This window comes from Bos taurus, chromosome 4, assembly GCF_002263795.3.
Source record: "Bos taurus isolate L1 Dominette 01449 registration number 42190680 breed Hereford chromosome 4, ARS-UCD2.0, whole genome shotgun sequence".
Taxonomy (NCBI): domain Eukaryota; kingdom Metazoa; phylum Chordata; class Mammalia; order Artiodactyla; family Bovidae; genus Bos; species Bos taurus.
The window spans coordinates 90,759,550-90,786,222 of NC_037331.1; the positions used below are offsets into that span (position 1 = coordinate 90,759,550).

A 26,673-nucleotide genomic window follows, 5' to 3' on the forward strand; every position below is an offset into this window, starting at 1 on the left:
AAGCTGAACTAGCAAAACCCGACGAGCTGGGAAATGTTTAGTTCACCTTTGTTTCCTTCAACTGGAAAGCAAGAGAATTTAGAAATTAATGTGGAGGATGGAATACTGAGTGCCTCTGTCATTTTCCTGCCTAAGATATCTCGGTAACACTGAAAGAAACATACGGTGTGAGTACATTCCCCATAGGGCTTTTTGGAAAAGTAATTTAGACTCTGGATCATACGTTTGTATCATGCTATGCTAATGTGAATGCAGTTGATTAAGACTTATGAGACTGATGACTGCCTCAAGCACATTTATCATCTACAATGCTTCCTGCATTCATTTGCATCCTTCACTACACATGCATAATAATTTTCATGTGCATTTGCTTAAAAATTAGGTCATATCTCAGACTGGTTGACCATTTCCTATGTAGCCAGCAATCTTCTCTACAATAAGAGCATCTTAGAGTTAGACAAGAAATTAGAATTAGAGAAATTGTGAGTCTTAGTGAAATTGTGAGGAAATCATACATCCTGGAGGCAATGACATTCCCTGGGCTCTGACATTCCAAGTCAGTCTGGAAGACAGACCACCTGGTCAAGCCCCATTTTACAAGTGAGGAGACTGAGATTCAGAGAAGGTAACTCAATTTATCAAGACCACAGAGTTGTTAGGCAAAGGAAATGGCAACCCACTTCAGTATTCTTGCCTGAAAAATCCCATGGACAGAGGAACCTGGCAGGATATAGTCTGTGGAGTCACAAGAGTCAGATATGACTTAGCAACTAAACTACTACTACTAAAATTCACACTGGAGAAGGGAAATGGAAACCCATTCCAGTATTCTTGCCTGGAGAATCCCATGGACAGAGGAGCCTGGCGGTCTGTAGTCCCTGGGGTCACAGAGAGTTGGACACAACTCAGTGACTAACACACACACAAAGTTGTTGACACAAGAACTATTCAATCCAAATATTTTCCCCACTTTTGTTTAAAGTCACTTTCTGGCATACATTGACTCAGAATTGGCTTGGAAATGTTTACCTCTTTCTTGTTTATCTAATTCCACCAGAACCTTTTCAGCTAAAAATTATTTGCAATGTACTTTGTCAGGTATGTGAGGCTAGCAAGAAAAAACTGGGTTCAATGAAACGAATGGCTGTGAGAGATGGAGTTTAAATTTGAGCTAATGGTCAATAAAAGATCATTTTAGTTTAAGAAATATTCATAGCACATTTGATAATATTGGTAACAATTTTTACTGAGTAATTATTCTATTAATATCAGTTTAGAATCTACTAGAAATCAAGCTCCATGTAACCAGGCTCCTCTGTCCATGGAATTCTCCAGGCAAAAATACTGGGATGGGTAGGCATTTTCTTTTCTAGGGGATCTTCCTTACCCAGGGATTGAACCTGGATCTCCCATATTGCAGGCAGATTCTTTACCATTTGAGTCACCAGGAAAGCCCAGCCATATCTAGCTCAATCAATGCTCTCAGCATTCAGCAGAGTGAAGGTGTTAAATAAAAATTGGTTGATTGGAGATCTCCCTGGTGGTCCAGCGGGCAAGACTCTATGCTCTCAACGCAGGGGGCCCAGATTAGGTCCCAGAACTAGATCCCGCATGCTTCAACTAAGAGTTTGCATGCCACAACAAAGATAGAAGATCCTGCATGGTGCACCTAAGACCTGGTGCAGCCAAAGAAATATACTTACAAAAGAAAAGTAATTTTATTTTTAAAAAATGGTTGATTGAGTAAATATTTGAAAAAACAACAAAGCAGAGGAAGTGTGTGGAATAATTTATGGCCTAAATCCAGAAGACACTCTTGAGGAGTAAATGCAGGAGATCGGTTCTTTCATCATCACAGAAGCCCAGACATGGACTAGAGAATTTTCCTTGAACATGGGAAGGAAAGGATGGGCCCAGGAAAAGTTTCAAAGGAATATAATTTGCTGACAAGTATAAACAGGAATGAAAAGGAAGAGGAAGAATACTGCTAAGTCACTTCAGTCGTGTCCGACTCTGTGTGACCCCATAGACGGCAGCCCACCAGGCTCCCCCATCCCTGGGATTCTCCAGGCAAGAACACTGGAGTGGGTTGCCATTTCCTTCTCCAATGCATGAAAGTGAAAAGTGAAAGTGAAGTCGCTCAGTCGTATCCGACTCTTAGCGACCCCCATGGACTGCAGCCAACCAGGCTCCTCTGTCCATGGGATTTTCCAGGCAGGAGTACTGGAGTGGGATGCCATTGCCTTCTCCGAAGAGGAAGAATACGTTAACTCAAAAGTTTGGATCGCTGAACAACAGAGATACTGTTGATAGAAAGTAGGAATTAAAGATTTAACCATAATGGAGAAATATAAAGCAGCTGTTAAAAGTGGAATTGGCTGCAGCTTTTGAGATCTAGTTCCTTGACCAGGGATTTAAACCGGGCCCTCATAGTAACAGTCAGGATGTAAGAATGATTGAATTAACTTCCCTGCATCTGTAAATTCATCTCTTCAAGATGAAAGATAATTTATAGGAAAAAAAGCTTAGCCCAGCTTTTGCACATAGGAGGCATTCAACGAATACTGTCTATCTCAAGTACAATAAATTTTGGTTTTAGATATCTTATATTCACAATTTCAGTTTTGGATTGCTTAATTTCACATATTTGTACATGTGAAAGAGCAGGAATGAAGAAAATCATGTGAAAAGCATGAACCTGAAAGTAGCGTCAACTCTTTGTGACCCCATGGACTGTAGCCTGCCAGGCTCTTCTGTCCATGGAATTCTCCAGGCCAGAATACTGGAGAGGGTAGCAATTCCCTTCTCCAGCAGATCTTCCTGACCCAGGGATCGAACCAGGATCTTCTGCATTGCAGGCAGATTCTTTGCCAGCTGAGCTACAGCATTTATAGCAGAAGCCATGTGAACAGTGGATGAGTGCTTCAAGGGAATGGTGATTCAGAAAAAGACCAAAGTCAGGGGTGAGCCTAGCAGAAGGAAGACAAGATCAAGGAGACAAAGAAACAAAAAGAGATGCGAAGCAATATGGTTTCCCAGAGTGTAGGGGAGGGAAAAATAGAAGATGGAAGTAGAAGGATATAAAGCAACATCTATTAGCAATCACAAATATATACATGCTCTGTACATAAAATACACTACGAAAATATAAGTGAAGTAGAAATAAGTAATTTGAGGGCCTTGTTTGGACACATGTATGTTATAATCCTAGGGTACTGACTGCCTCTACTCATGTCTGCTTTTCTTGCAACTTTCAACACACATCTTTCTTTTTTCATTCCAAATGTAATTATTTATTCCATGCCTGTCATTGTCAATACTTAACAATAAGTAGGCAATATAACCAAATGTTCAATAAATTGCAGTGTGATTGGATGGTTTAGCATGGCGAAAGTGTTTTGTTGAAGAAAGGGCAGTGCTACTGTGATAAGCTGCCTGCTGATGTAAACACTTTATGGTTTTATGACAGGCTCACAATCTACCAATACTGTTTTCAATTCAATTCAATTTGTGTGAATGAGAATTTTTAGAGAAAACAGCTGGCAGAAGAAACCGATGACATTTAATCTTGCCTGACAACATGAAATCCTTTACAAAGCTATATGTGTACGTGTGTGTGAAATGTGTGTGTTTGTATATGCTCACAAAGATTATATAGGGAACTGTATTGTTCAGAATTTGGGCCAACAGACAGCAGAAAACATCACATTTCTCAGTATTTTTCTGTAGATACACTTGACTGAACAAATAACTCAGTGAGTATAAAATTTTGATGAAAACATTCAACTGATTGTAATTTTTTAAGTAAAAAGGTTTATTTTTGAAAATGAGAATAACCTGAAGTCATCCTTAAACGAAACCCCTACAATTAATGTTGTAAATTTTGATTTAAACTGCTCCCTGTGAACAAGATCCTGGACACTGCCCAAAATGCAGAACTTTGGAGTTTACCCTAAGACCTCAATACATGACTTTTTAGAAATGATTTTAAAGGGAAACAACAATATAATTGAAAATAGATTTATTTAAATATTATATGCTAGGTGCCCAAAGTTGCATAATAAGGAAAACAATAATGATTGAACTTGGTCATGACCATGACAAGCAGAGAAAAATCAAGATTACTCTAAAATTTGCCCAAGATTAGCAGAATATAAATCTATCTAATGTCCAAATTGATATCATGACAATGGTAGTTACATATTTAAGTTGAAGTCATAATCATTTTGTAATGATTTGACTTTTATTTCTAAAGAAGTTACCCTTTTGTTTCCTCTAAAAATTCATTTGAATATTAGTAGCAGTTTTGTTCCCTGAAAATCACAGTCTACCAGATATTCTCATCCTTGCATTCTTCCCTTTGCTTTTATCCATGCACTGATTTTTACACAACTTCACTATTTTAGGACCATATATCATTCTCCACTCTTGGCAGGAGGCAGTCATCAGCAACTTAAAAGAATTGCTTTCTCTCCATCAGCTCAGACCTGATGAGAAGCTCTGGGCTCTTTCTTGAAGTCCAATTAGATAGAGAAGGTTCAGAATCACACCCAGATACTGACCACACAGTGCAAGCACCTCATCTCCCACTCTGTCTTCCATTCCCAATTCAGCTGGAAATGAATCCCTTTTTTCCATTGCCAGAAGTCAAGCCCCAATATGTCTTGCCCAGATTTCTTCAGTAATATTTTGTCTTTTTTCCTTATCCTTGCACACTACAACTCATCAGAATCATCACTGGCAGAGAAATTTCACAAAATGGGACTGTATTAAGAATACAACCACGCTCAGAAAGATTCAAATATACTCAAGTCCCTCACCAACAAAGTATAGCTTTGGCAAACGTTCCACTATGAATGGCTGCCAATTATCTGACAAGCCTTATTTTGTGGGTAACCATATAATTTGTTGCTCTCACACTGGGAAATACATGTTTGGACTAAAGGAGTGCTATTAACAATGGGGTGAATCAGGACATATGGTCACTCAGCTTTCCCTGTGACTATCCTAAACTCAGAACTGTTTTTCAGTCAAAAGTTTTATATACAAGGCCCTTATTTTTCCTGTTCTGAAAGTTTAAACCCACACCTCCTATTGCCTGGAAAATGGTTTCCATCATTTACTCTCCAACTTTTGAGGCCGATTTAATCCCCCTGTTCTTCATGGAGACTCTCAATCTCTCAAGAGGACAGGATCTTTTCTTTAACTATCCCTGACCTCATGGCTTTACACAAGGCATTTAGCTTTCATTATGTTCCCCTTGTTTGTACCAGGCCTCTGTGTGTTTGGTCTGGCCCCACGTGTGTGTGTACATGCATGCTAAGTCTCTTTAGTCGTGTCCGACTCTTTGCAACCCTATGGACAGTAGCCTGCCAGGCTCCTCTGTCCATGGGACTCTCCTACTTGACTTAAAAAAAAAACGAGTCACTTATCTTTGTATTTTCCTAAACAAGAGTGATCAATGCAAAGAAATAGAAGAAAACAACAGAATTGGAAAGACTAGAGATCTCTTCAAGAAAGTTAGAGATATCAAGGGAATATTTCATGCAAAGATGGATACAATAAAGGACAGAAATGGTATGGACCTAAAGGAAGCAGAAGAGACTAAAAAGAGGTGGCAAATATACACAGAAGAACTATACAAAAATGATCTTAATGATCCAGATAACCTCAGTGGTGTGATCACTCACCTACAGCCAGATATCCTGGAGTGCAAAGTCAAGTGGGCCTTAGGAAGCATCCCTACAAACAACATTAGTGGAGGTGATGGAATTCCAATTGAGCTATTTCAAATCCTGAAAGATGATGCTGTGAAAGTGCTACACTCAATATGCCAGCAAATTTGGAAAACTCAGCAGTGGCCACAGGACTGGAAAAGGTCAGTTTTCATTCCAATCCCAAAGAAAGGCAATGCCAAAGAATGCTCAAACTACTGCACAATTGCACTCATCTCACATGCTAGTAAAGTCATGCTCAAAATTCTCCAAGCCAGGCTTCAGCAATACGTGAACCGTGAACTTCCTGATGTTCAAGCTGGTTTTAGAAAAGGCAGAATAACCAGAGATCAAATTGCCAACATTCGTTGGGTCATCGAAAAAGCAAGAGAGTTCCAGAAAAACATCTATTTCTGCTTTATTTACTATGCCAAAGCTTTGACTGTGTGGATCACAATAAACTGTGGAAAATTCTGAAACAGATGGGAATACCAGACCACCTGAGCTGCATCTTGAGAAACCTGTATGCAGGTCAGGAAGCAACAGTTAGAACTGGACATGGAACAACAGACTGGTTCCAAATAGGAAAAGGAGTACATCTAGGCTGCATATTGCCACCCTGCTTATTTAACTTATATGTAGAGTACATCATGAGAAATATTGGGCTGGATGAAGCACAAGCTAGAATCAGGATTGCAGGGAGAATAAGTAATAACCTCAGATATGCAGATGACACCACCCTTATGGCAGAAAGAGAAGAGGAACTAAAGAGCCTCTTGATGAAAGTGAAAGAGGAGGATGAAAATTTGGCTTAAAACTCAACTTTCAGAAAACTAAGATCATGGCATCTGGTCCCCTCACTTCATGGGAAATAGATGGCCAAGCTATGGAAACAGTGACAGACTATTTTCTTGGGCTCCAAAATCACTGCAGATGTTGAATGCAACCATGAAATTAAAAGATGCTTGATCCTTGGATAAAACTGTGACCAACCTGGACAGCATATTATAAAGCAGAGACATTACTTTGCCAACAAAGGTCTATCTAGTCAAAGCTATGTTTTTTCCAATAGTCATGTATGGATGTGAGAGTTGGACCATAAAGAAAGCCGAGCACTGAAGAATTGATGCTTTTGAACTGTGGTGTTGGAGAAGATTCTTGAGAGTCCCTTGAACTGCAAGGAGATCCAGCCAGTCAATCTTAAAGGAAATCAGTCCTGAATATTAATTGGAAGGACTGATGCTGAATCTGAAGCTACAATACTTTGGCCACCTGATGAGAAGAACTGACTCATTGGAAAAACCCCTAATGCTGGGAAAGATTGAAGGTAGGAAGAGAAGGGTGTGACAGAAGATGAGATGGTTGAATGGCATCACAGACTTAATGGACATGAGTTTGAGTGATCTTCTGGGAGTTGGTGGTGGACAGGGAAGCCTGGCGTACTGCAGTCCATGGGGTTGTAAAGAGTTGGACACGACTGATGGAACTGAAACACCAAGCAAAAGTCCTTTTTTATAGCAAATATTTAAAAATGCAATCACCAGCTGATATTTAACAATTATCTGTTTACTAATGTCATTAGCACTGAAAAAGAGGAAAGCCATAAACTGTTTTTGATGACCAAAGATCTTGAGACATTTAAACAGATCAAAATCCCTCACCTATTACTGTATCTAAAAGCAGAAATTTTTTTTCCTGAGACTTTCACTTAAACTATTCTCTATGCAGTGATTTCTATTTTTGTCATAGATTTGTTATTTTAAAAAATAAAATCCAAGTTATTTATTAAATAAAATGAAAACCCTCCATCACCCATATCCCCATATCCTGATGCTATTTTATGGAGTTAACAAGTTTGAACAGCTTTTATTATTTATTTAACTACTTATCTACCTGTTTCTTTATTTGCTGCTGTTTAAATAATGCAGTTATATCTTTTGAGTTACCAATTTTAGATCACATTTGTTGACTGTTCGTAGTAAAATTTGAGTGACTGATACCCTTACGCAACTCCCCTCTCTATTGCCCATCTTTAAGTACCTCCCAATTAAAAAAAAAAAATATATATATATATATTACTATTTTTAATTTAGCAGAGTTTATGGTATTTACATTCACTTCAGTAGATAAATTAACATTTCTGTTTTTGTTCCTAGATTCCTTCTAATAGTGTGACACTAGTACAAAAAAACAACTGCATGTATTATGGCTACTAAATATTATTCCCTTCAGATTCACCCAAGAAGCATGACTGGATTCCCAGAGAAGGAATAATATAATTATTAAAACTCTGCTTTTTAAAGGGTAATTAAACAACTAGGGTCTGCTTTCTTCTACAGTTGCTTTCAAAATTTCTTCATTTCTTCTAGGTCATATGTGATTGCCAAAGTTACTCTTCTCATATTGGATATGCTTTTTAAAAAAACATCCAGGTTCGATGCACGATACTGGATGCTTGGGGCCAGTGCACTGGGACGACCCAGAGGGATGGTATGGGGAGGGAGGAGGGAAGAGGGTTCAGGATGGGGAACACATGTATACCTGTGGCAGATTCATTTTGATATTTGGCAAAACTAATACAATTATGTAAAGTTTAAAAATAAAATAAAATTTAAAAAAATTTAAACAAAAAAAATTAAAAAAAAAACCATTTTGCTGGATTATATCTAGAATAATTCATACATAAGCTGTGTAGACACCAGATTTTCTGAACCAAATTTATTTTTAACCTTACATTGATTGATAATTTGGCTGGTTCTATAATGGTAAGTTTAAAATATTTTTCCCTCAGAAAGTCTTGACTCACTGCCTTCTAGAATCTAGGAAGGCATATGAGGTCCAATTTTCATTACTTATAGGATTAATTTCCCAACCTCTTCCCCCAAAAAAATCTCTTAGAAATTTATCTTGGTTAGAAAATTGTACTAAGATATGTGGCTCTTTCAATTTTAAGAACTGCCTATCTTTATTTTGTGAAATTTTTCTTGTTATTTTTGTAGATCATTTCTTCTCCTGCTTGTTCTCTTTTTCTCAGACATTTATTAGATATATGTAGGAATCCTGGGTGTATGCTCAATGTGTTCTAAGTGTTCCTCATGCTTTCCTTTTTTTTTTTTTTTTTTTCACTTTTTGCCTTTTATTTTACCCTCCAGATTATCACTCTGGTCTTTAGCCCTAGCCACCTCATATTGAAGATGTTCAGCTTTTTATTTTCATGCTCCTAATTTTTATCTCTAGGGTCATTTTCTTATCTTCTGATCGACCTTTGATCTTTTCCACAGCTACCATACACATGTGCATATGTATATGTTCAATATTCTCTTGATTATTTCTTAGAATGTTAATTAAAATTCTGTTTTTTAAAAATTATCTTATATTTTCTGAATCTCTTTTGGCTTTGTTTTTTTATTGTGTGTGTGTGTGTGTCTGTTTTCCTTTTAAATTACACTATTGGTTCTCTTCTTGCTATCGTGACATCTTTGGCTGTTGATGTATGATTATAATTAAAGAGCCAGGTTGATTCATAAGGATTACTGGTAGGTTGCATTTTCTTGGATGGATGGGCAGACTATGGACCCATATAAATTAGTTTCACCTAACTGACTTCTCTTAAAGATGCATGGATACAGACAAGTGAGCAGACTGAGGACCTATCCCTGGAGAAATTTATGCTAAAAGTGTAGAAATTTATCATATTTCTATCCTAGAAGCTGCATTTCCTATTTTCCACCTGTCTATGTCTCTCTGGAATAAAATTAGTTTAAATTCTACTGTTTTCTTTTGAATGCCTCATCCCCATACTAGAAGCATAAGATAATTCCATGTCAGATAAGCTCTATTTTTCAGAGGAGAATTTTGTACTTTTAACCTACATTCTCTCTTCATTTGGGCTCCCCTCATAGCTCAGTTGGTAAAGAATCTGCCTGCAATGCAGGAGACCCCAGTTCAATTCCTGGGTCAGGAAGATACCCTGGAGAAGGGATAGGCCACACACTCCAGTATGCTTGGGCTTCCCTTGTGGCTCAGCTGGTAAAGAATCCACCTGCAATGTGGGAGACCTGGGTTCGATCCCTGGGTTTGGAAGACCCCCTGGAGAAGGGAAAGGCTACCCACTCCAGTATTCTGGCCTGGAGAATTCCATGCGCTGTATAGTCAAGGGGTTGCAAAGAGTCAGACAGGACTGAGTGACTTTCACTTTCACTCTCTTCATTGAAGGAGAATTGAAGGATCAACTAGCCCATGTATTTTAAAATTCAGCTTTTAAAATAAATTTCCTGGTGGCCCCTCCAAGGCCTGTTTCAAGTCCTTATGTTAACTTTAGGTTTAGAAATTTATTGAGATTTTTGTAGTAAGAATAATTTATATCTCTTGAGCTGTGCTTTCCCTCTTTTAATTTCTCTATAAATCAGATTCATTCAACATTTATTTTTCAGGATTTACTCAAATTGTTTTACCTAATGTTGGCTCCAAAAATATATAGACATACCCTGTTCTACTGGTCTTTATTTCATTAAAGTTACAGATATTGCATTTTTTAGAAATTGAAGGTTTGTGGCAACCCTGTATCAAACAAGTATATCGGCACCATTTTTCCAACAGTAATTTCTCATTTCATGTTTCTGTGTCACATTTTGGTAATTTTTGCAATATTTTCAACTTTTTCACTATTATTTTTATGGTGATCTATGATGTTACTTTTTTAAATTGTCTTACATCATGAACTACATCTGTATAAGACAGTCAGTTTATAGAGATACATGTATGTGTCCGACCCCTTCATGGATCACACTCTTGTCCATGACGAAGGGGCTCGTGTTACTCAGTGAAGCTCTGAACCATGCCATGCAGGGTCACCCAAGAAGGACAGGTCATAGTAAAGAGTTCTACAAAACATGGCACACTGGAGGAGGAAATAGCAAACCACTCCAATAATCCTGCCTGGAGAGCCCTATAAACAGTATGAAAAAAAGGCAAAAAGATATGACATCAGAAGATGAGCACCTGAGGTCAGAAGATTTCCAATATGATACTGGGGAAGAGTGAAGGACAATTACTAATAGAGCCAGAAAAAATGAAGCAGGTGAGCAAAAGCAGAAATGACACTCAGTTGTGGACATGTCTGGTGGTGAAAGTCAAGTCCAATGCTGTAAAGAACAATATTGTATAGGAATCTGGAATGTTAGGTTCATGAATCAAAATAAATTGGACACGGTCAAGCAGGAGAAGGCAGAATTGAATATTGATGACTTAGGAATCAATGAACCAAAATGGACAGGAACAAATTTAATTCAGATGACCATTATATCTACTACTGTGGGCAAGAATCACTTAGAAGAAATGAGTAGCCCTCATAGTCAGCAAAAGAGTCCAAAATACAGTACTTGGAGTCCAAAATTATTTCAGTTTGTGTCCGAGGCAAACCATTCAACCACAAAGTAACCCAAGTCTATGCCCCAATCATTGATGATGAAGAATCTGAAGTTGACCAGTTCTATGAAGACCAACAACACCTTCTAGAACTAAGACCAAAAAAAGTGCTGTTTTCATCATAGGGGGATTGGAACGCAAAAGTACAAGGTGAAGAAATACCAGAATAAAAGGCAAGTTTGGCCTTAGAGTACAAAATGAAGGAGGGCAAAGGCTAACAGTTTTCTCAAGAGAATATGCGAGCCATAGCAAACACCCTTTTTCCAACAACTCAAGAGATGACTCTACACATGGACATCGCCAGGAGGTCAATACTGAAATCAGATTGATTATGTTCTTTGCAGTCAAAGATGGAGAAGCTCTATGTAGTCAGGAAAAACAAGACCTGGGGCTGACTGTGGCTCATATCAAGAGATCCCTATTTCAAGTTCAGGCTTAAATTGAAGAAAGTTGGGAAAACCTTAGGCTGTTCATGTATGTTCTAAGCCAAATCCCTTACAGTGGATGTAATGAATAGATTGAAAGGATTAGATCTAGTAGACAGAATTCCTAAAGAACTATGGATGTAGGTTCATAACATTGTACAGGAGGCAGTAACTACAATCATATCAAAGAAAAAGAAATGCAAGAAGACAAAGTGCTTGTCTGAGGGAGGCTTTACACATGTGGAGAAAAGAAAGAGAAGTGAAAGGCAAGAGAGAAAGGGAAAGATATACCCAACTGAATGCAGACTTCCAGAGAATAGCAAGAAGAGATAAGAATGCCTCCTTAAATGAACAAAGCACATAAACAGAGGAAAAAAAATAGAATAGGAAGGACTGGGGAGCTTTTCAAGAAAACTGGAGATATCAAAGGAATATTTCATATAAGGATGGGCATGATAAAGGACGGAAATGGTAAGAACATAACAGAAGCAGAAGAGATTAAGAGGTAGCAAGAATACACAGAAGAACTATACCAAAAAAAAAAAAAAAAAGGTCTTAATGATAACCACAATTGGTAGTCACTGGCAATGGATGGCACCCCACTCCAATACTCTTGCCTGGAAAATCCCATGGACGGAGGAGCCTGGTAGGCTGCAGTCCATGGGGTCGCGAAGAGTCGGACACGACTGAGCGACTTCACTTTCACTTTTCACTTTCACGCATTGGAGAAGGAAATGGCATCCCACTCCAGTGTTCTTGCCTGGAGAATCCCAGGGACGGGGGAGCCTGGTGGGCTGCCATCTATGGGGTCGCACAGAGTCGGACACGACTGAAGCGACTTAGCAGCAGCAGCACCTGTAGAGCTAGACATCCTGTAGTGTGAACTCAAGCAGGCACTAGAAAGCATTATTATAAACAAAGCTAGTGGAGTGATGGAATTCCAGTTGAGTTATTTCAAATCCTAAAAGATGATGCTGTTAAAGTGCTGTACTCAACGTTTCAGCCAATTTGGTAACCTCAGTAATGCCACATGGAACTGCAAAATGTCAGTTTACATTCCAATCCCAGAGAATGGCAATGCAAAGAATGTTCAAACTACTGTATAACTGTGTTCATTTCACACGCTAGCACATTTATGCTTACAATCCTTCAAACTAGGCTTCAGCAGTGTGTGAACTGAGAATTTCCAGATGTACAAACTGGATTTAGAAAAGTAAAGTAATCAGAGATCAAATTGCCAACATTTTTTGGATCATGGAGAAAGCAAGGGAGTTGAGAAAAATATCTACCTCTGCTTCATTGACTACACTAAACCTTATGACAGTGTGGATCACAACAAACTGGAAAATTCTTAAAGAGATGGGAGTACCAAACCACTTCACCTGTTTCCTAAGAAAACTGTATGCATGTCAATAAACAACAGATAAAACCAGACATGGAACAACTAATTGGTTCAAAATTGGCAACAAGTATGACAAGGCTGTAAATTGCCACCCTGCTTATTTAACTTATATGCAGAGTACATCATAGGAAATGCTGGGCTGGATGAATCACAAGCTGGAATCAAGACTGCTGAGAGAAATAGCAACAATCTCAGATATGCAAGATACCACTCTAATGGAAGAAAGTAAAAAGGAACTAATGAGCCTCTTGATGAGGATGAAAGAGGAGAATGAAAAAGCTGGCTTGAAGCAATCTCGAGAAAGAATGGAACTGGAGGAATCAACCTGCCTGACTTCAGGCTCTACTACAAAGCCACAGTCATCAAGACAGTATGGTACTGGCACAAAGACAGAAATATAGATCAATGGAACAAAATAAAAAGCCCAGTGATAAATCCACACACATATGGACACCTTATTTTTGACAAAGGAGGCAGGAATATAAAATGGAAAAAAGACAATCTCTTTAACAAGTGGTGCTGGGAAAACTGGTCAACCACTTGTAAAAGAATGAAACTAGAACACTTCTAACACGATACACAAAAATAAACTCAAAATGGATTAAAGATCTAAATTTAAGACCAGGAACTATAAAACTCTTAGAGGAGAACATTGGCAAAACACTCTCCGACATATATCACAGCAGGATCCTCTATGACCCACCTCCCAGAATATTGGAAATAAAAGCAGAAATAAACAAATGGGACCTAATTAAAATTAAAAGCTTCTGCACAACGAAGGAAACTCTAAGCAAGGTGAAAAGACAGCCTTCAGAATGGGAGACAATAATAGCAAATGAAGCAACTGACAAACAACTAATCTCAAAAATATATAAGCAACTCCTGCAGCTCAATTCCAGAAAAATAAATGACCCAATCAAAAAATGGGCCAAAGAACTAAACAGACATTTCTCCAAAGAAGACATACAGATGGCTAACAAACACATGAAAAGATGCTCAACATCACTCATTATCAGAGAAATGCAAATTAAAACCACAATGAGGTACCGTTTCACGCCAGTCAGAATGGCTGCTATCCAAAAGTCTACAAGCAATAAATGCTGGAGAGGGTGTGGAGAAAAGGGAACCCTCTTACACTGTTGGTGGGAATGCAAACTAGTACAGCCACTATGGAGAACAGTGTGGAGATTCCTTAGAAAATTGGAAATACAACTGCCATATGACCCAGCAATCCCACTGCTGGGCATACACACCGATGAAACCAGAATTGAAAGAGACACATGTACCCCAATGTTCATCGCAGCACTGTTTACAATAGCTAGGACATGGAAGCAATCTAGATGTCCATCAGCAGATAAATGGATAAGAAAGTGGTGGTACATATACACGTATTCTTTTTCAGTCATTAAAAAGAATACATTTGAATCAGTTCTAATGAGGTGGATGAAACTGGAGCCTATTATACAGAGTGAAGTAAGCCAGAAAGAAAAACACCAATACACTATACTAACGCAAATATATGGAATTTAGAAAGATGGTAAGGATAACCCTGTATGCGAGACAGCAAAAGAGACACAGATGTATAGAACAGTCTTTTGGACTCTGTGGGAGAGGGAGACAGTGGGATGATTTGGGGGAATGGCATGGAAACATGTATAATATCATATAAGAAACAAATCGCCAGTCCAGGTTTGATACAGGATCCTTGGGGCTGGTGCACTGGGATGACCCGGAGGGATGGTACGGGGAGGGAAGTGGGAGGGGGGTTCAGGATGGGGAACATGTGTATGCCCGTGGCAGATTCATGTTGATGTGTGGCAGAACCAATGCAATATTATAAAGTAATTAACCTCTAATTAAAATAAATAAATAAATAAAATAAAGTGGAAAAAAGGAAAAAGCTGGCTTGAAACTCAACATTAAAAAAATAAGATCATGACATCTAGTCCCATAATTTCATGTCAAATAGAAGGGGGGGAAAGAGGAAGCAGTAACAGATTGTATTTTCTTAGACTCCAAAATCACTGTGGATGGTGACTGCAGCCATGAAATAAAAATATGCTTGCTCCTTTAAAGGAAAGCTATGACAAACCTTGACAGAATATTAAAAAGCAGAGACATCATTTTTCCGATAAAGGTCTAAACAGTCAAACCTATGATTTTTCCAGAAGTCATGTATAGATTTAAGAATTGGACCATAAAGAAGCCTGGGTGTTGAAGAATTGATGCTTTTGAGTTGTGGCGTGAGAAAAGACTCTTGGGAGTCCCTTGGACTGCAATGAGAACAAACCAATTAATCCTAAAGGAAATCAACCCTGAATATTCATTGGAAAGATTGTTGCTGAAGCCAAAGCTCCAATACTTTGTCCACCTGATAAGAGAAGCCAACTTACTGGAGAAAACTCTGATGCTAGGAAGGATTGAAGACAAAAAGAAAAGGGGGTGGCAGAGGATGAAATGGTTAGATAGCATCACCGACTCAATGTATATGAATTTGAGTAGACTCCGGGAGACAGTGGAGGACAGAGGAGCCTGGTGTGCTGCTGTTCATGGAGTGGCAGAGTCAGAGAGGATTTAGCAACTGAACAATAGTAATATGTCTGACTGCTTCACCTACAAGGTTAGCTATTCTCCTATTTTTTTTTCCTTCTTCTTGGACTTTCCTATTCCATGAGACACAACAATACTGAAATTAGGCCGATTAATAACCTTATAATGGTCTCTACATGATAAAGAGAAAGGAAGAGTTGCAAGTCTCTCACTTTAAATCAAGCTAGAAATACAATACTTTGGCCACCTGATGGGACAAGCCAACTTATTGGAAAAGACCCTAATGCTAGGAAAGATTGAAGGCAGGAGGAGAAGATGGCAGAGGATGAAATGGTTGGATGGCATCACCAACTCAATGGACATGAGTTTGAGCAAAGTCTGGGAGATAGTGAAGGACAGGGAAGCCTGGTGTGGTGGTGCAGTCCATGGGGTTGCAAAGAGTCAGACATGAATGAATGACCGAACAACAAGAAATATAAACCTAGTGAGGAAGGTGTGTCAAAAGCCAAGACAGATCAGAAGTAGGTCTCTTATGCTAAACAATTAGCCAAGTCGTGAATGTGACAGAAAAATTCTTGAAGGAAATTAAAATGCTACTCCAGTGGATACATAAATGAAAAGAAAGTGAAACAGCCTAATTACTAATAGGGAAAAAGTTTTTGTGGCCTCCATAGAAAATCAAAATAGCCACAACATTCCCTTAAGCCAAGGCCTAATTCAGAGCAAGTTTTTAACTCTCTTATATTCATTTAATACTCAGAGAAGTGAGGAAGCTGCAGAAGCAAAGTTTGAAGATAGCAGAGGCTGGTGCATGAGGTGTAAGAAGAGAAGTCATCTCCATAACATCAAGTGCAAGGTGAAGCACCAAGTACTGATGTAGAAACTGTAGCAATTTATTCTGAAGATGCATTTCAGATAATTAATAAAGGTGGCTACATAAAAAAACACACTTTCAGTGTAGACAAAACAACCTTATATTGGAAAATGTCATCTAGGTATCTTTCATAACTAGAGACATGAAGTCAATGCCTGGCTTCAAAGTTTCAAAGCACATACTGACTCTCTCTTAAGTACTAATGCAGTTGGTGACTTTAATTTGAAGCCAATGCTCATTTGCCATTGTAAAAATCCTTAAGAATTATGCTAAATTTACTCTGCCTGTGCTCCATAAATAGAACAAATTCTGGATGACAGAAAATCTGTTTACAGCATGGTTTATTGAATATTAAGCAGATTATAGAGACCCACTGCTCAGAAACAAAGATTCCTTTGAAAATATTACTGCTCATTGACAATAAAACTGGTCACCCAAGAGCTCTGATGGAGATGTACAATGATTATTATGTTAATTAATGTTATTTTCTTGCCTGCTAACACAACATCCACTCTGCAATCCATGAATCAAGGAATTATTTTGAGTTTCAAGTCTTATTCCCTGACTTCCCTGGTGGCTCAGACAGTAAAGTGTCTGCCTACAATGTGGGAGACCCAGGTTTGATCCCTGGGTCAGGAAGATCCTCTAGAGAAGGAAATAGCAACCCACTCTAGTACTCTTGCCTGGAAAATCTCGTGGACGGGGGAGCCTAGTAGTCTACAGTCCATGAGGTTGCAAAGAGTCGGACACGACTGAGTGACTACACTTTCACTTTCAAGTCTTATTATTTATGAACTATATTTTATATAAAAATATAACCACAATGAGGTACCATTTCATGCCGGTCAGAATGGCTGCTATCCAAAAGTCTACAAGCAATAAATGCTGGAGATGGAGAAAGGGAACCCTCTTACACTGCTGGTGGGAATGCAAACTAGTACAGCCACTATGGAGAACAGTGTGGAGATTCCTTAAAAAACTGGAAATAGAACTGCCATATGACCCAGCAATCCCACTGCTGGGCATACACACCAAGGAAACAAGAATTGAAAGAGACATGTGTACCCCAATGTTCATTGCAGCACTGTTTATAATAGCCAGGACATGGAAGCAACCTAGATGTCCATGAACAGACAAATGGATAAGAAAGCAGTGGTACATATACACAATGGAATATTACTCAGCCATTAAAAAGAATACATTTGAATCAGTTCTAATGAGGTGGATGAAACTGGAGCCTATTATACAGAGTGAAGTAAGCCAGAAAGAAAAACATCAATACAGTATAATAACACATATATATGGAATTTAGAAAGATGGTAAGGATAACCCTGTATGCAAGACACCAAAAGAGACACAGATGTATAGAGCAGTCTTTTGGACTCTGTTGGAGAGGGCGAGGGTGGGATGATTTGGGAGAATGGCATTGACACATGTATATTATCATATGTGAAACAAATCGCCAGTCCAGGTTCAATGCATGATACAGGATGCTCGGGGCTGGTGCACTGGGATGACCCAGAGGGATGGGATGGGGAGGGAAGAGGGAGGGGGGGTTCAGGATGGGGAACACGTGTACACCCGTGGTGGATTCATGTCAATGTATAGCAAAACCACTACAGCCTTGTAAAGTAATTAGCCTCCAATTGAAATACATAAATTTATATTTTAAAAAATAAATATATTTTATAAGGCTATAGCTGCTGTAGATAATAATTCTTCTGATGCATCTGGAAAAAAAAAATTGAAAAGCTTCTGAAAAGGACCACCGTAGATACCATCAAGAACATTCATGATTTATGGGAATAGGTCAAAATACCAACATTAAGAGGAACATGGAAGAAGTTGGTTCTAGTTCTCATAGAAGAATTGGAGGTGTCCAAGACTTCAGTGGAGAAAATAGCTAGAGATGAGGTGGATATAGCAGGAGCAGTGGAATTAGAAGTGGGGCCTGTCTTTGACTTTGGTGCTGAAACTGAAGTCCTCGTATACTCAAGAATCTTCACAGCTTGTATTGGATATATTTTCTTTTTAGGACTAAAGGAAAATTCTCCCATTTTTGAGTCATTCTTTTATGCCATTTCTATAAAATTGCATGTAATTTTGTAAGTGCTTTTAAAAGATGTAGTTTTGTAAATATTTAATATTCTAATTTGATTTGATTTTGAATTGTAAATGTCAAGTATTCTGTTTTGGTTTTTTTTATGTTATACTTTGTTAAAAAGGAAAAAATGTAATTTTTTTAGTCATGTACATGACTTAATTTAATGTACTGAAAATAAAAATTAAGAAAAAAAAAAAAAAACAGAAATGGATCCTGAAGAGGTGAATGAATTGCTGCACTCTTACAATAAAACTTTAATGGCTAAGGAGTTGTTTCTTATGGATGAGCAAAGAAAGTGATTTCTTAAATAGGATCTGCTCTTAGTGAAGATGCTGTGAAGCTTGTTGAAATGACAGCAAAAGATTTAGAATATTACATAAATTTAATTGATAAAACAGCAGTAGGGTTTGAGAGGATTGACTCCCATTTTGAAAGAAGTTCTACCCTGGATTAAATGCTATCAAACAGCATTGAAAGGAAGAGTCAATCAATGAGGCAAGTTTCACTGCTGTCTTATTTTAAGAAATTGCCATCGCCTACCCCCAATTTTCATCAGCCACTACCCTGATTATCCAGCAGCCCTTGGCATCAAGGCAAGACCTTCTACCAACCAAAAGACATGATTAGCCCAAGGCTCAGATGACAGCATGTTTTAGCCATAAAGTATTTTTAATTAAGTAATAAACATTTTTTTAGATATGACAATATTGCAAAGATAATAGTCTATAGTATAAACAGAACCTTTATATGCACTGGGAAACAAAAAAAGAAAAATCTAGGTGACTTGCTTTATTGTGGTGGTCTGGAACTAAATCCACAATTTCTCAGAAAAGGTAATGATCTCTCTGTCTCCCTCCACCTCTTCCTCCTTCTTTCTCTCTCCCATCTCTCTTTTCTTCCTTTATTTTAGTTTCCTTTTCTCTCTTTCTTTTTTTTCATTTCATTATCACCTTAGAGGAAATATATATATCAGATCAGATCAGATCAGTCGCTCAGTCATGTCCAACTCTTTGCGACCCCATGAATCACAGCACGCCAGGCCTCCCTGTCCATCACCAACTCCCAGAGTTCACTCAGACTCACGTCCATCGAGTCAGCGATGCCATCAAGCCATCTCATCCTCTGTCGTCCCCTTCTCCTCCTGCCCCCAACCCCTCCCAGCATCAGAGTCTTTTCCAATGAGTCAACTCTTCGCATGAGGTAGCCAAAGTACTGGAGTTTCAGCTTTAGCATCATTCCTTCCAAAGAAATCCCAGGGCTGATCTCCTTCAGAACGGACTGGTTGGATCTCCTTGCAGTCCAAGGGACTCTCAAGAGTCTTACATATATTTGTGCCAGGTAATATCTTGAACCAGAAACCAGACTATTTTTTGATATTTCTTTAAATGATGCACATAAGTCTGCTTTGCATTTGCTTTAAATAGCCTGGAATTTATACTAATATTTGGTTAACTATTTCTCTGCACTATGAGGTGGATGGTACCAATCCATGTGATACTGCATTTAGAGACTGTAAAAAACTTCCCAACATAAAAATGGATATATGGTTACAGCCAAAAGGAACTATTTGCTTGCAATCTGCTCTTCCTGGCACCCTGTGTGCTCCATGAGATATAAGCAGCTACTGAATCATGGAAAATGCAATTTGAAGTTACATAAGTAAATTAGTCACTGCATTCTGTACCATCAACAGTCTGGGTTGTCATTAAAGTTCTGCCTATAGAGAAAAAAATAAGTCTGTATGGCATTCCTGCTAAACATTTTGAAATAAAGTCATGGTCACTATATCTCAGAAAATATTCACATTTGGGGCTAAATCAAATCTAGTTCTCCAGCATTTCAAAGATATTAAGAAAGCTAAACCATTTTAGTGAGATATGCAAGCTTGAAGACTAAACTTCCAGGTTGACTATTTAAGTGTTAATTAATAATTTATTGTAATGGACATAGAAAATTCAAAGTTTTGTAAACTCAATTTCAATTAAAAAAGAGAAAGATGGAGGTGCAAACCTCGCCAATAGCCAAATGCTTAAATTAAGTAGCCCCAAACCACACAGCTTCCTCTAAGCCACCCAAAAAAGTGGGATCATGGAATCTAGGCTAGGTTCATTGCACAAATATTTCTTTTTGGCATCTAATAAAATAGGCACCCCTACAATGAGTTTCCCTACATGTCTAAGTTGGTAATATTTTGCAGCAGTAATATGCAGAACAAATGGGGGAAAAAAAAAAGTAGTAAGCCTGGCTACGGCAGTCTTTTCTAGAAGGGTTACTTAGGCTTGCTTACATTGTGCCTTGGCTTCCTGGGTGGTGGTACTGGTAAAAAAACCTGCCTACCAGTGCAGGAGACATAAGAGAGGTGAGTTCGATCCCTGGGTTGGGAAAATCCCCTGGAGGAGGGCATAGCAACTCACTCCGGTATTCTTGCCTGGAGAATCCCAGGGACATAGGAGCCTGGCGGGCTACAGTCCACGGGGTTGCACAGAGTCAGGCATGACCAAAGCAACTTAGCACACACAGTGTGCCTCAGAATCTCCTCAATTTCATTTCTTTCTTCTATATCTTCACAAGTATATCATTTTTACTGAGTGTATAAAGTGTGTGTTAGTCACTCGGTCGTGTCTGACTCTCTGTGACCCATAGACTGTAGCCTGCCAGGCTCCTCTGTCCATGGAATTTTCCAGGCAAGATCACTGGAGTGGGTTGCCATTCTCTTCTCCAGGGGATCTACCCAACCCAGGAATGGAACCCGGGTCTCCCGCATTGCAGGGCAAATTCTTAACAGACTGAGCCACTAGCAAATGCATAAATGAGCTACCATAAATGTTTTCTTTTCCAGCCTTTTTTGTTTGTTTCTCTCTCTCTTTTTTTCCTTTCAGAGTTGGCTGTAACAAGCTGGTATGATTAATCTTGATTAGACAGAATCTCCCATAACACCTGAAATTGTTCTGTAATGTGGGACACTGTGAAACCTTTAAAGGAATCAGCTTCAAATGACTGTAAGTGAACAAGGAAAGAAAACTCTGTAAAGTTAATGATAATTGCAGACACACAAGATGGATACTGATCACTGTTTTCCTTCCTTTCTTTCCACAGAAATGGAGAAAAAGTTAGGAGACAGTTATGGTTGGTCTGATCTCCTCTGAAAATTACTTCCATTGCTGTCTAGGTTATATTGACACTCTTAGCTCAGGTTTTCAGGCTGTTTTTTCTCATCTGTATTACTTCTCAAAGCAGGGACTTTATCATTGTTTTCAGAACCACCTCGCACAACTCTTGTTAGAGTTATTCACTTTTCAGTTTTAACCCAAGTATTTTAGCAACCAGTTTCTGATGACACTTGCCTTTCTTCTAGTATTTTCTGCTGAATATATGAAAGCAGTTACATATTGCCTCAGAGCAACAACACTCTTTTCTCTCTCTTCCTAGTCCTGAAGATTCTTAACTTCTGTAATCTTATGTGATTTACCCTCAGGCAATCTTATGTGATTTACCTGTGTTTGAAAAAGTACATCTGGTTGGGATGCTCCACAGACATGGTCTAAATGGCTGGAGAAATTAATGCAATTATCTGGATAATTTTAAATGCATTTAATCATTAAACAAATATTTCTGGAGAACCCATTCCAAGACGTTTTATGCTAGGTGTCAAGGATATGATAGTGAGCAAGATAAAATATGATTTCTGCCCTCATGAAATACAGCCAACTTCTGTTGATTGCCTATCATGTGCTAAATACATCTTGTGACTCATAGCATGTAACTCTCAGCAAAACTACCATGCTTGTGTGTGTGCTGAGTCACTTCAGTAGTGTCTAACTCTTTGCGACCCTATGGACTGTAGCCTGCCAGACTCCTCTGTCCATGAGGTTCTCCAGGCAAGAATATTGGAGTGGGTTGCCATGCCCTCCTCAAAACTACCATGAGGTATCTATTAATACAAAAACATACCATAATGGGACGAGAGGATTTTTTTAAGTCAATCACCTTCCTGCCCTTTCCTAGATGGTACGAAGTCAAGTCTGCCTTAGTTTATGAATAGGGCTGGGCACAGATGGCAGGCAAATGCTTCATGTTGCTTTATATCTGTGTTTGCATTCTCCAGGGAATGTATTCCTATCTGCACAAATGGAGCCACTTCACTGCATTTTCTCAGCTAATTCAGCAGAGCTTCAGAATTTGAACCCACATCCTCCCACTCCAGAGTTCACACTCTTCCTGTCTCCACTCATCACCTCTGCATCCCTGCCCTCTTCTGCTCTTATCAACAGATTGAGTGGAAGCATAAGGGAAATGCTTTTGTCATGCAAAAAGCATCTGGGAAGACAGCATCAATTCTCCTTTGATTTGTGCATTTTAGACAGAACTAAGGACAACTTTAAGAATTCCTTTTTATATTTCTCCCTAAATATTTAGCAGTCCTATATCACAATAAGTGATACTGACAAAAATTTTTAAAGAAATGCACTTGGCCCATCATTCAAGGAAAAATATTTTTCAGGAAAAAAAAGTTATAATGGGAATCACAATATGATCACTATATAAAGTTACCATTATGGCATGCTCTAACTTAAATAATAAAATAACAAGCAAGCATTTTTATTATTATATCATGTTATTAATGTGCAAGGAAGGCACTCCATTCCCTCATTCAATAGGCATTTGTCGAGAGCATATTACACGAATGTAATGTGTAATGTTAAGAGATGTATTCATTCAGATACACATCAGACAGACACAAGTTGCCCTCCATGAATTAATAAAGGATGACATTTGAAGGTGAGAAGAGGAAATAAAGGGGTGAATGTGAGTAGATGGAGGGGTCTAACATAACACCAGGTTTCTGACTTAGGCTACTAGATAGAGGCTGCACGACTCATCCAGGTGAAGGAAGAAAGGTTGGTTCAGGACATATGGGCTGTTTGACACTTTGGAGCTTTATTTTCTTTCCTGTCTTTAGGGTATTTTGTTTTGTTTCCACCCTATGCTCTGGTTGAAGCACTGTGTTCCTTGGAGCTTGGCAGTGTCATAACCTTTGTCTGATTATCTAGGCTTTGTGAACCCAATTAGAGATGGTAAAATATGTATGTAAGAGATTTCTGCCATCCTAACAACCCTAAACCACCCTTGAGTATTCTCTTCCTGACTATTACATTAATTATATTTTTAATTTTTGTTTTTTCAACCTAATTATGAAAGTTCACGTTGGTCCCTGTCCATGCCTCAGTGTCTCCGCCCCTCCCCTCAGGCTGATTTTTTATAGAAAAAAAAAAAAGTGTATTTAAACTATGATTTAGTAGAATGCAGCACTAGGTACAAAGCTAATAAATGATGTCACTAAAATGTATTAGGAAAAAGTATGATTCACCTTGATTTTAAAATCTGAAAGAAAAAGGATGTGGGGAAATTTAAATGATGTTTTGTCATTGAATGAAGATATACTTCAGAGAGCTTTCTTTCCTCATGAATGATACAAAAATCCCTTTATAACTTGATTTTACTCAGAGATTTTCTAAAACATCTGTTTAAATTATTCAACTAATTTTACTTTTAATTCCTACTTCTATAATAATTTCAGAGAGACCTATGTGGCTAGATGGGTTTTCTCCTATAGATATGTCTCTATGAAACAGAATTCAATGCATGGTATGTTAGTGTTAGTAGCTGTCGTGTCTGACTCTTTGCAACCCTGACTGTAACCCATCAGGTCCCTCTGTCCATGGAATTTTCCAGGCAAGAATACTGGAGTGGGTTGTCATTTCCAGTATTCAAAGCATACTGGAAGAAATTTTGCTCTTCTGCTATCTTCCACATCATAAATTCTGTGTCACAGGATGCATAGCTCTTTTTTGGCTTTCTCATCTCACATCTGACTCCTCACCACCTCCCCCTGCCCTTGAGCCTGATTTTCTCCTGCCCTTGAGCCTGGCACTTGCTGGAGCTGGCAGGCGTCAGACGGCATCGGCTGGGAGCCAGGCTGGGCCTTTGTACAGGGAAGGCTCTGGGAAGCAGACTGACATGGCTCAATAATTAGCACAATGCTCAATAAGGATCTGCTGAATTAATGGCTGTGTGTGCCGCCTGACTGTTGTGAATACTTCAAGCCGATAACACGGAGTTAACTGGCTGAGCATTATAAATGAGAGCGGAGAACTGACCCACTCTTTGGTCTTCCAAAGTCAATAAAACTTAGAGAAAGCCTGCCTTTAGAGATATAAATGTTTTATTCACTTTTAATATCTGTGTCAGTAATTTTAGCAATGCAAAAAAAAAATAAACAGTTTCAAACATTTTGTGTATTGTTTTGAATAATTAGAGATACTTTGACAGAGAATAGCAGGAGGCAAATTTGAATGTGAAGTGTTAGGATGACACATAAGTGTATTATACAAAATACTTCAGTAGTAAATCTCAGCTACTTATCATATAATAGCTCTTGATGTAGAGCTGGTCTAAATTAAGCATCTCCAAGCCTAACTAAACAATTTGAGCACTTTCCAATGTTCTGAAAACTCCTAAAATTAGTGTTTCATCCTGATTGCTTCAGTCATCTCCACATTCAATCATATTATCAATACAAAACAATTCCAATTAGCATATTTTATAAATTGGTCTTACATTGTGCTTCTTTGACTTACTATGATTCCACAAAGCTAAAAGAGGAAAAGGAATTCTGGCTAGCTAGTATTCAGTCATCTCTCAGGAAGCACTGATACATCCATAAGTATGTACATAAACTCCAGGTTCTTGGATGGAGTGGTACAACTCCCATAGTCCCTGCAGCACTGGGCAGCCTCCACCCCCTGACTTGTTCATGTGTCCATTTCATCCTGAAATGTCTCTTACTATCTCCACCACTGCTCCTCAGGGGACAGCTGCAACTCTGCAGAATTTCTGATCTGAGATTCAGTGGTCTTTCTTTTTTTTTTTCAATTACCTTAAAAAAAAAAAAAAAAACTTAGCATGATCCATGTTTGAATTACTATGAAGGTGTTCAATAGCTTGATATAGGACCATGATTTTATTTATTCTAAAAATCAAGTCACTGAAAGAGTTGTCTAAATAGAAATAACATCTTATATGCACTTATATTTGCTTCCCCAAGCCCTTGAAGTCACAACATGAAAAGTAAGAGCAGGCTGTCATTTATAAAATGTAAAGGGAGTGAAAGCAAAAAAAAAAAAAGGAGTTAGATGTCAGAGCTCAGGAGATTTTGTTTGGTTGTATATTTATTGTTGGGCTTCCCTGCTGGCTCAATGGTAAAGAATTTGCGTTCCAGTGCAGAAGACAAAGGTTCAATCCCTGATCGGGGAAGATCCCACATGTCGTGGACCAACTGGGTTCCCCCTACACCACAACTATTGAGCCTGTGCTCTAGAGTCCGGGAGCCACAACTACTGAAGTCCGTGTGCCTAGAGCCTGTGCTCCGCAACAAGAGAAGCCACCACAATGAGAGGTCTGGGTATCCCAACTAGAGAGTAGCCCCTACTCACAGCAACTAAAGAAGAGTCCAAGTAACAACAAAGACCCAGCACAGCGGAAAAAATCTGTTATCCACAAGAAAGCAAAATAAACTCTCTCTGGCTTTCTCCAGGTAAAACAATATATTTAAAAAAGAAGTATATATTCAAACACAAATACAAGTACCACTTAAATTGATGTTATTAATAATTCACATAATGTGGACATTTCCAGACCCTGAAAAATGTTTTTCCCGACTAGTCCAACTAACCATGGCCAAACAGATCTAATAAACGTTCAGAGACACAAATTTCTTCCTAAGTAAAATTTACAAGTTTGATCCTAATAGATTCCCATCTGCATATGCCAAAATATAATGTTTTCTAGTTGTTAGGTTTAGAGCCCCAAACTGTCTTACTTTACTTTCCTGCCACTCTCAAGGACTTCCATCAGATCAGTCAAGTCAAGAAAGGTCACCAGTCTGGAACCCACGGCAAAGTTGCTCTATTCACTGGTGCATTTGCTGAAGTACGTTTTTTATCTTTCAAAGTTGAAGACCACATTGATTGAGTAAGGGATGAATGCTCATACTAATGAGCTCTCCATGCTCTTGTTGAGTATTTTTCCTCTGAATTAGTTGAAATTTTAAGAGTTATGCAGGACCTTACTTGGAATGTTAAAACCCAGGGAATAAAATCGCCACTCCCAACCCCACC

The 26,673-nt window shown here is 38.5% G+C and overlaps 1 protein-coding gene across 2 annotated transcripts in view; it reads right to left on the reverse strand.

The window, feature by feature from the left end:
* GRM8 (glutamate metabotropic receptor 8) overlaps positions 1-26,673 on the reverse strand; it is an 848,835-nt gene that overhangs the window by 88,440 nt on the left and 733,722 nt on the right. The window lies entirely within an intron of this gene.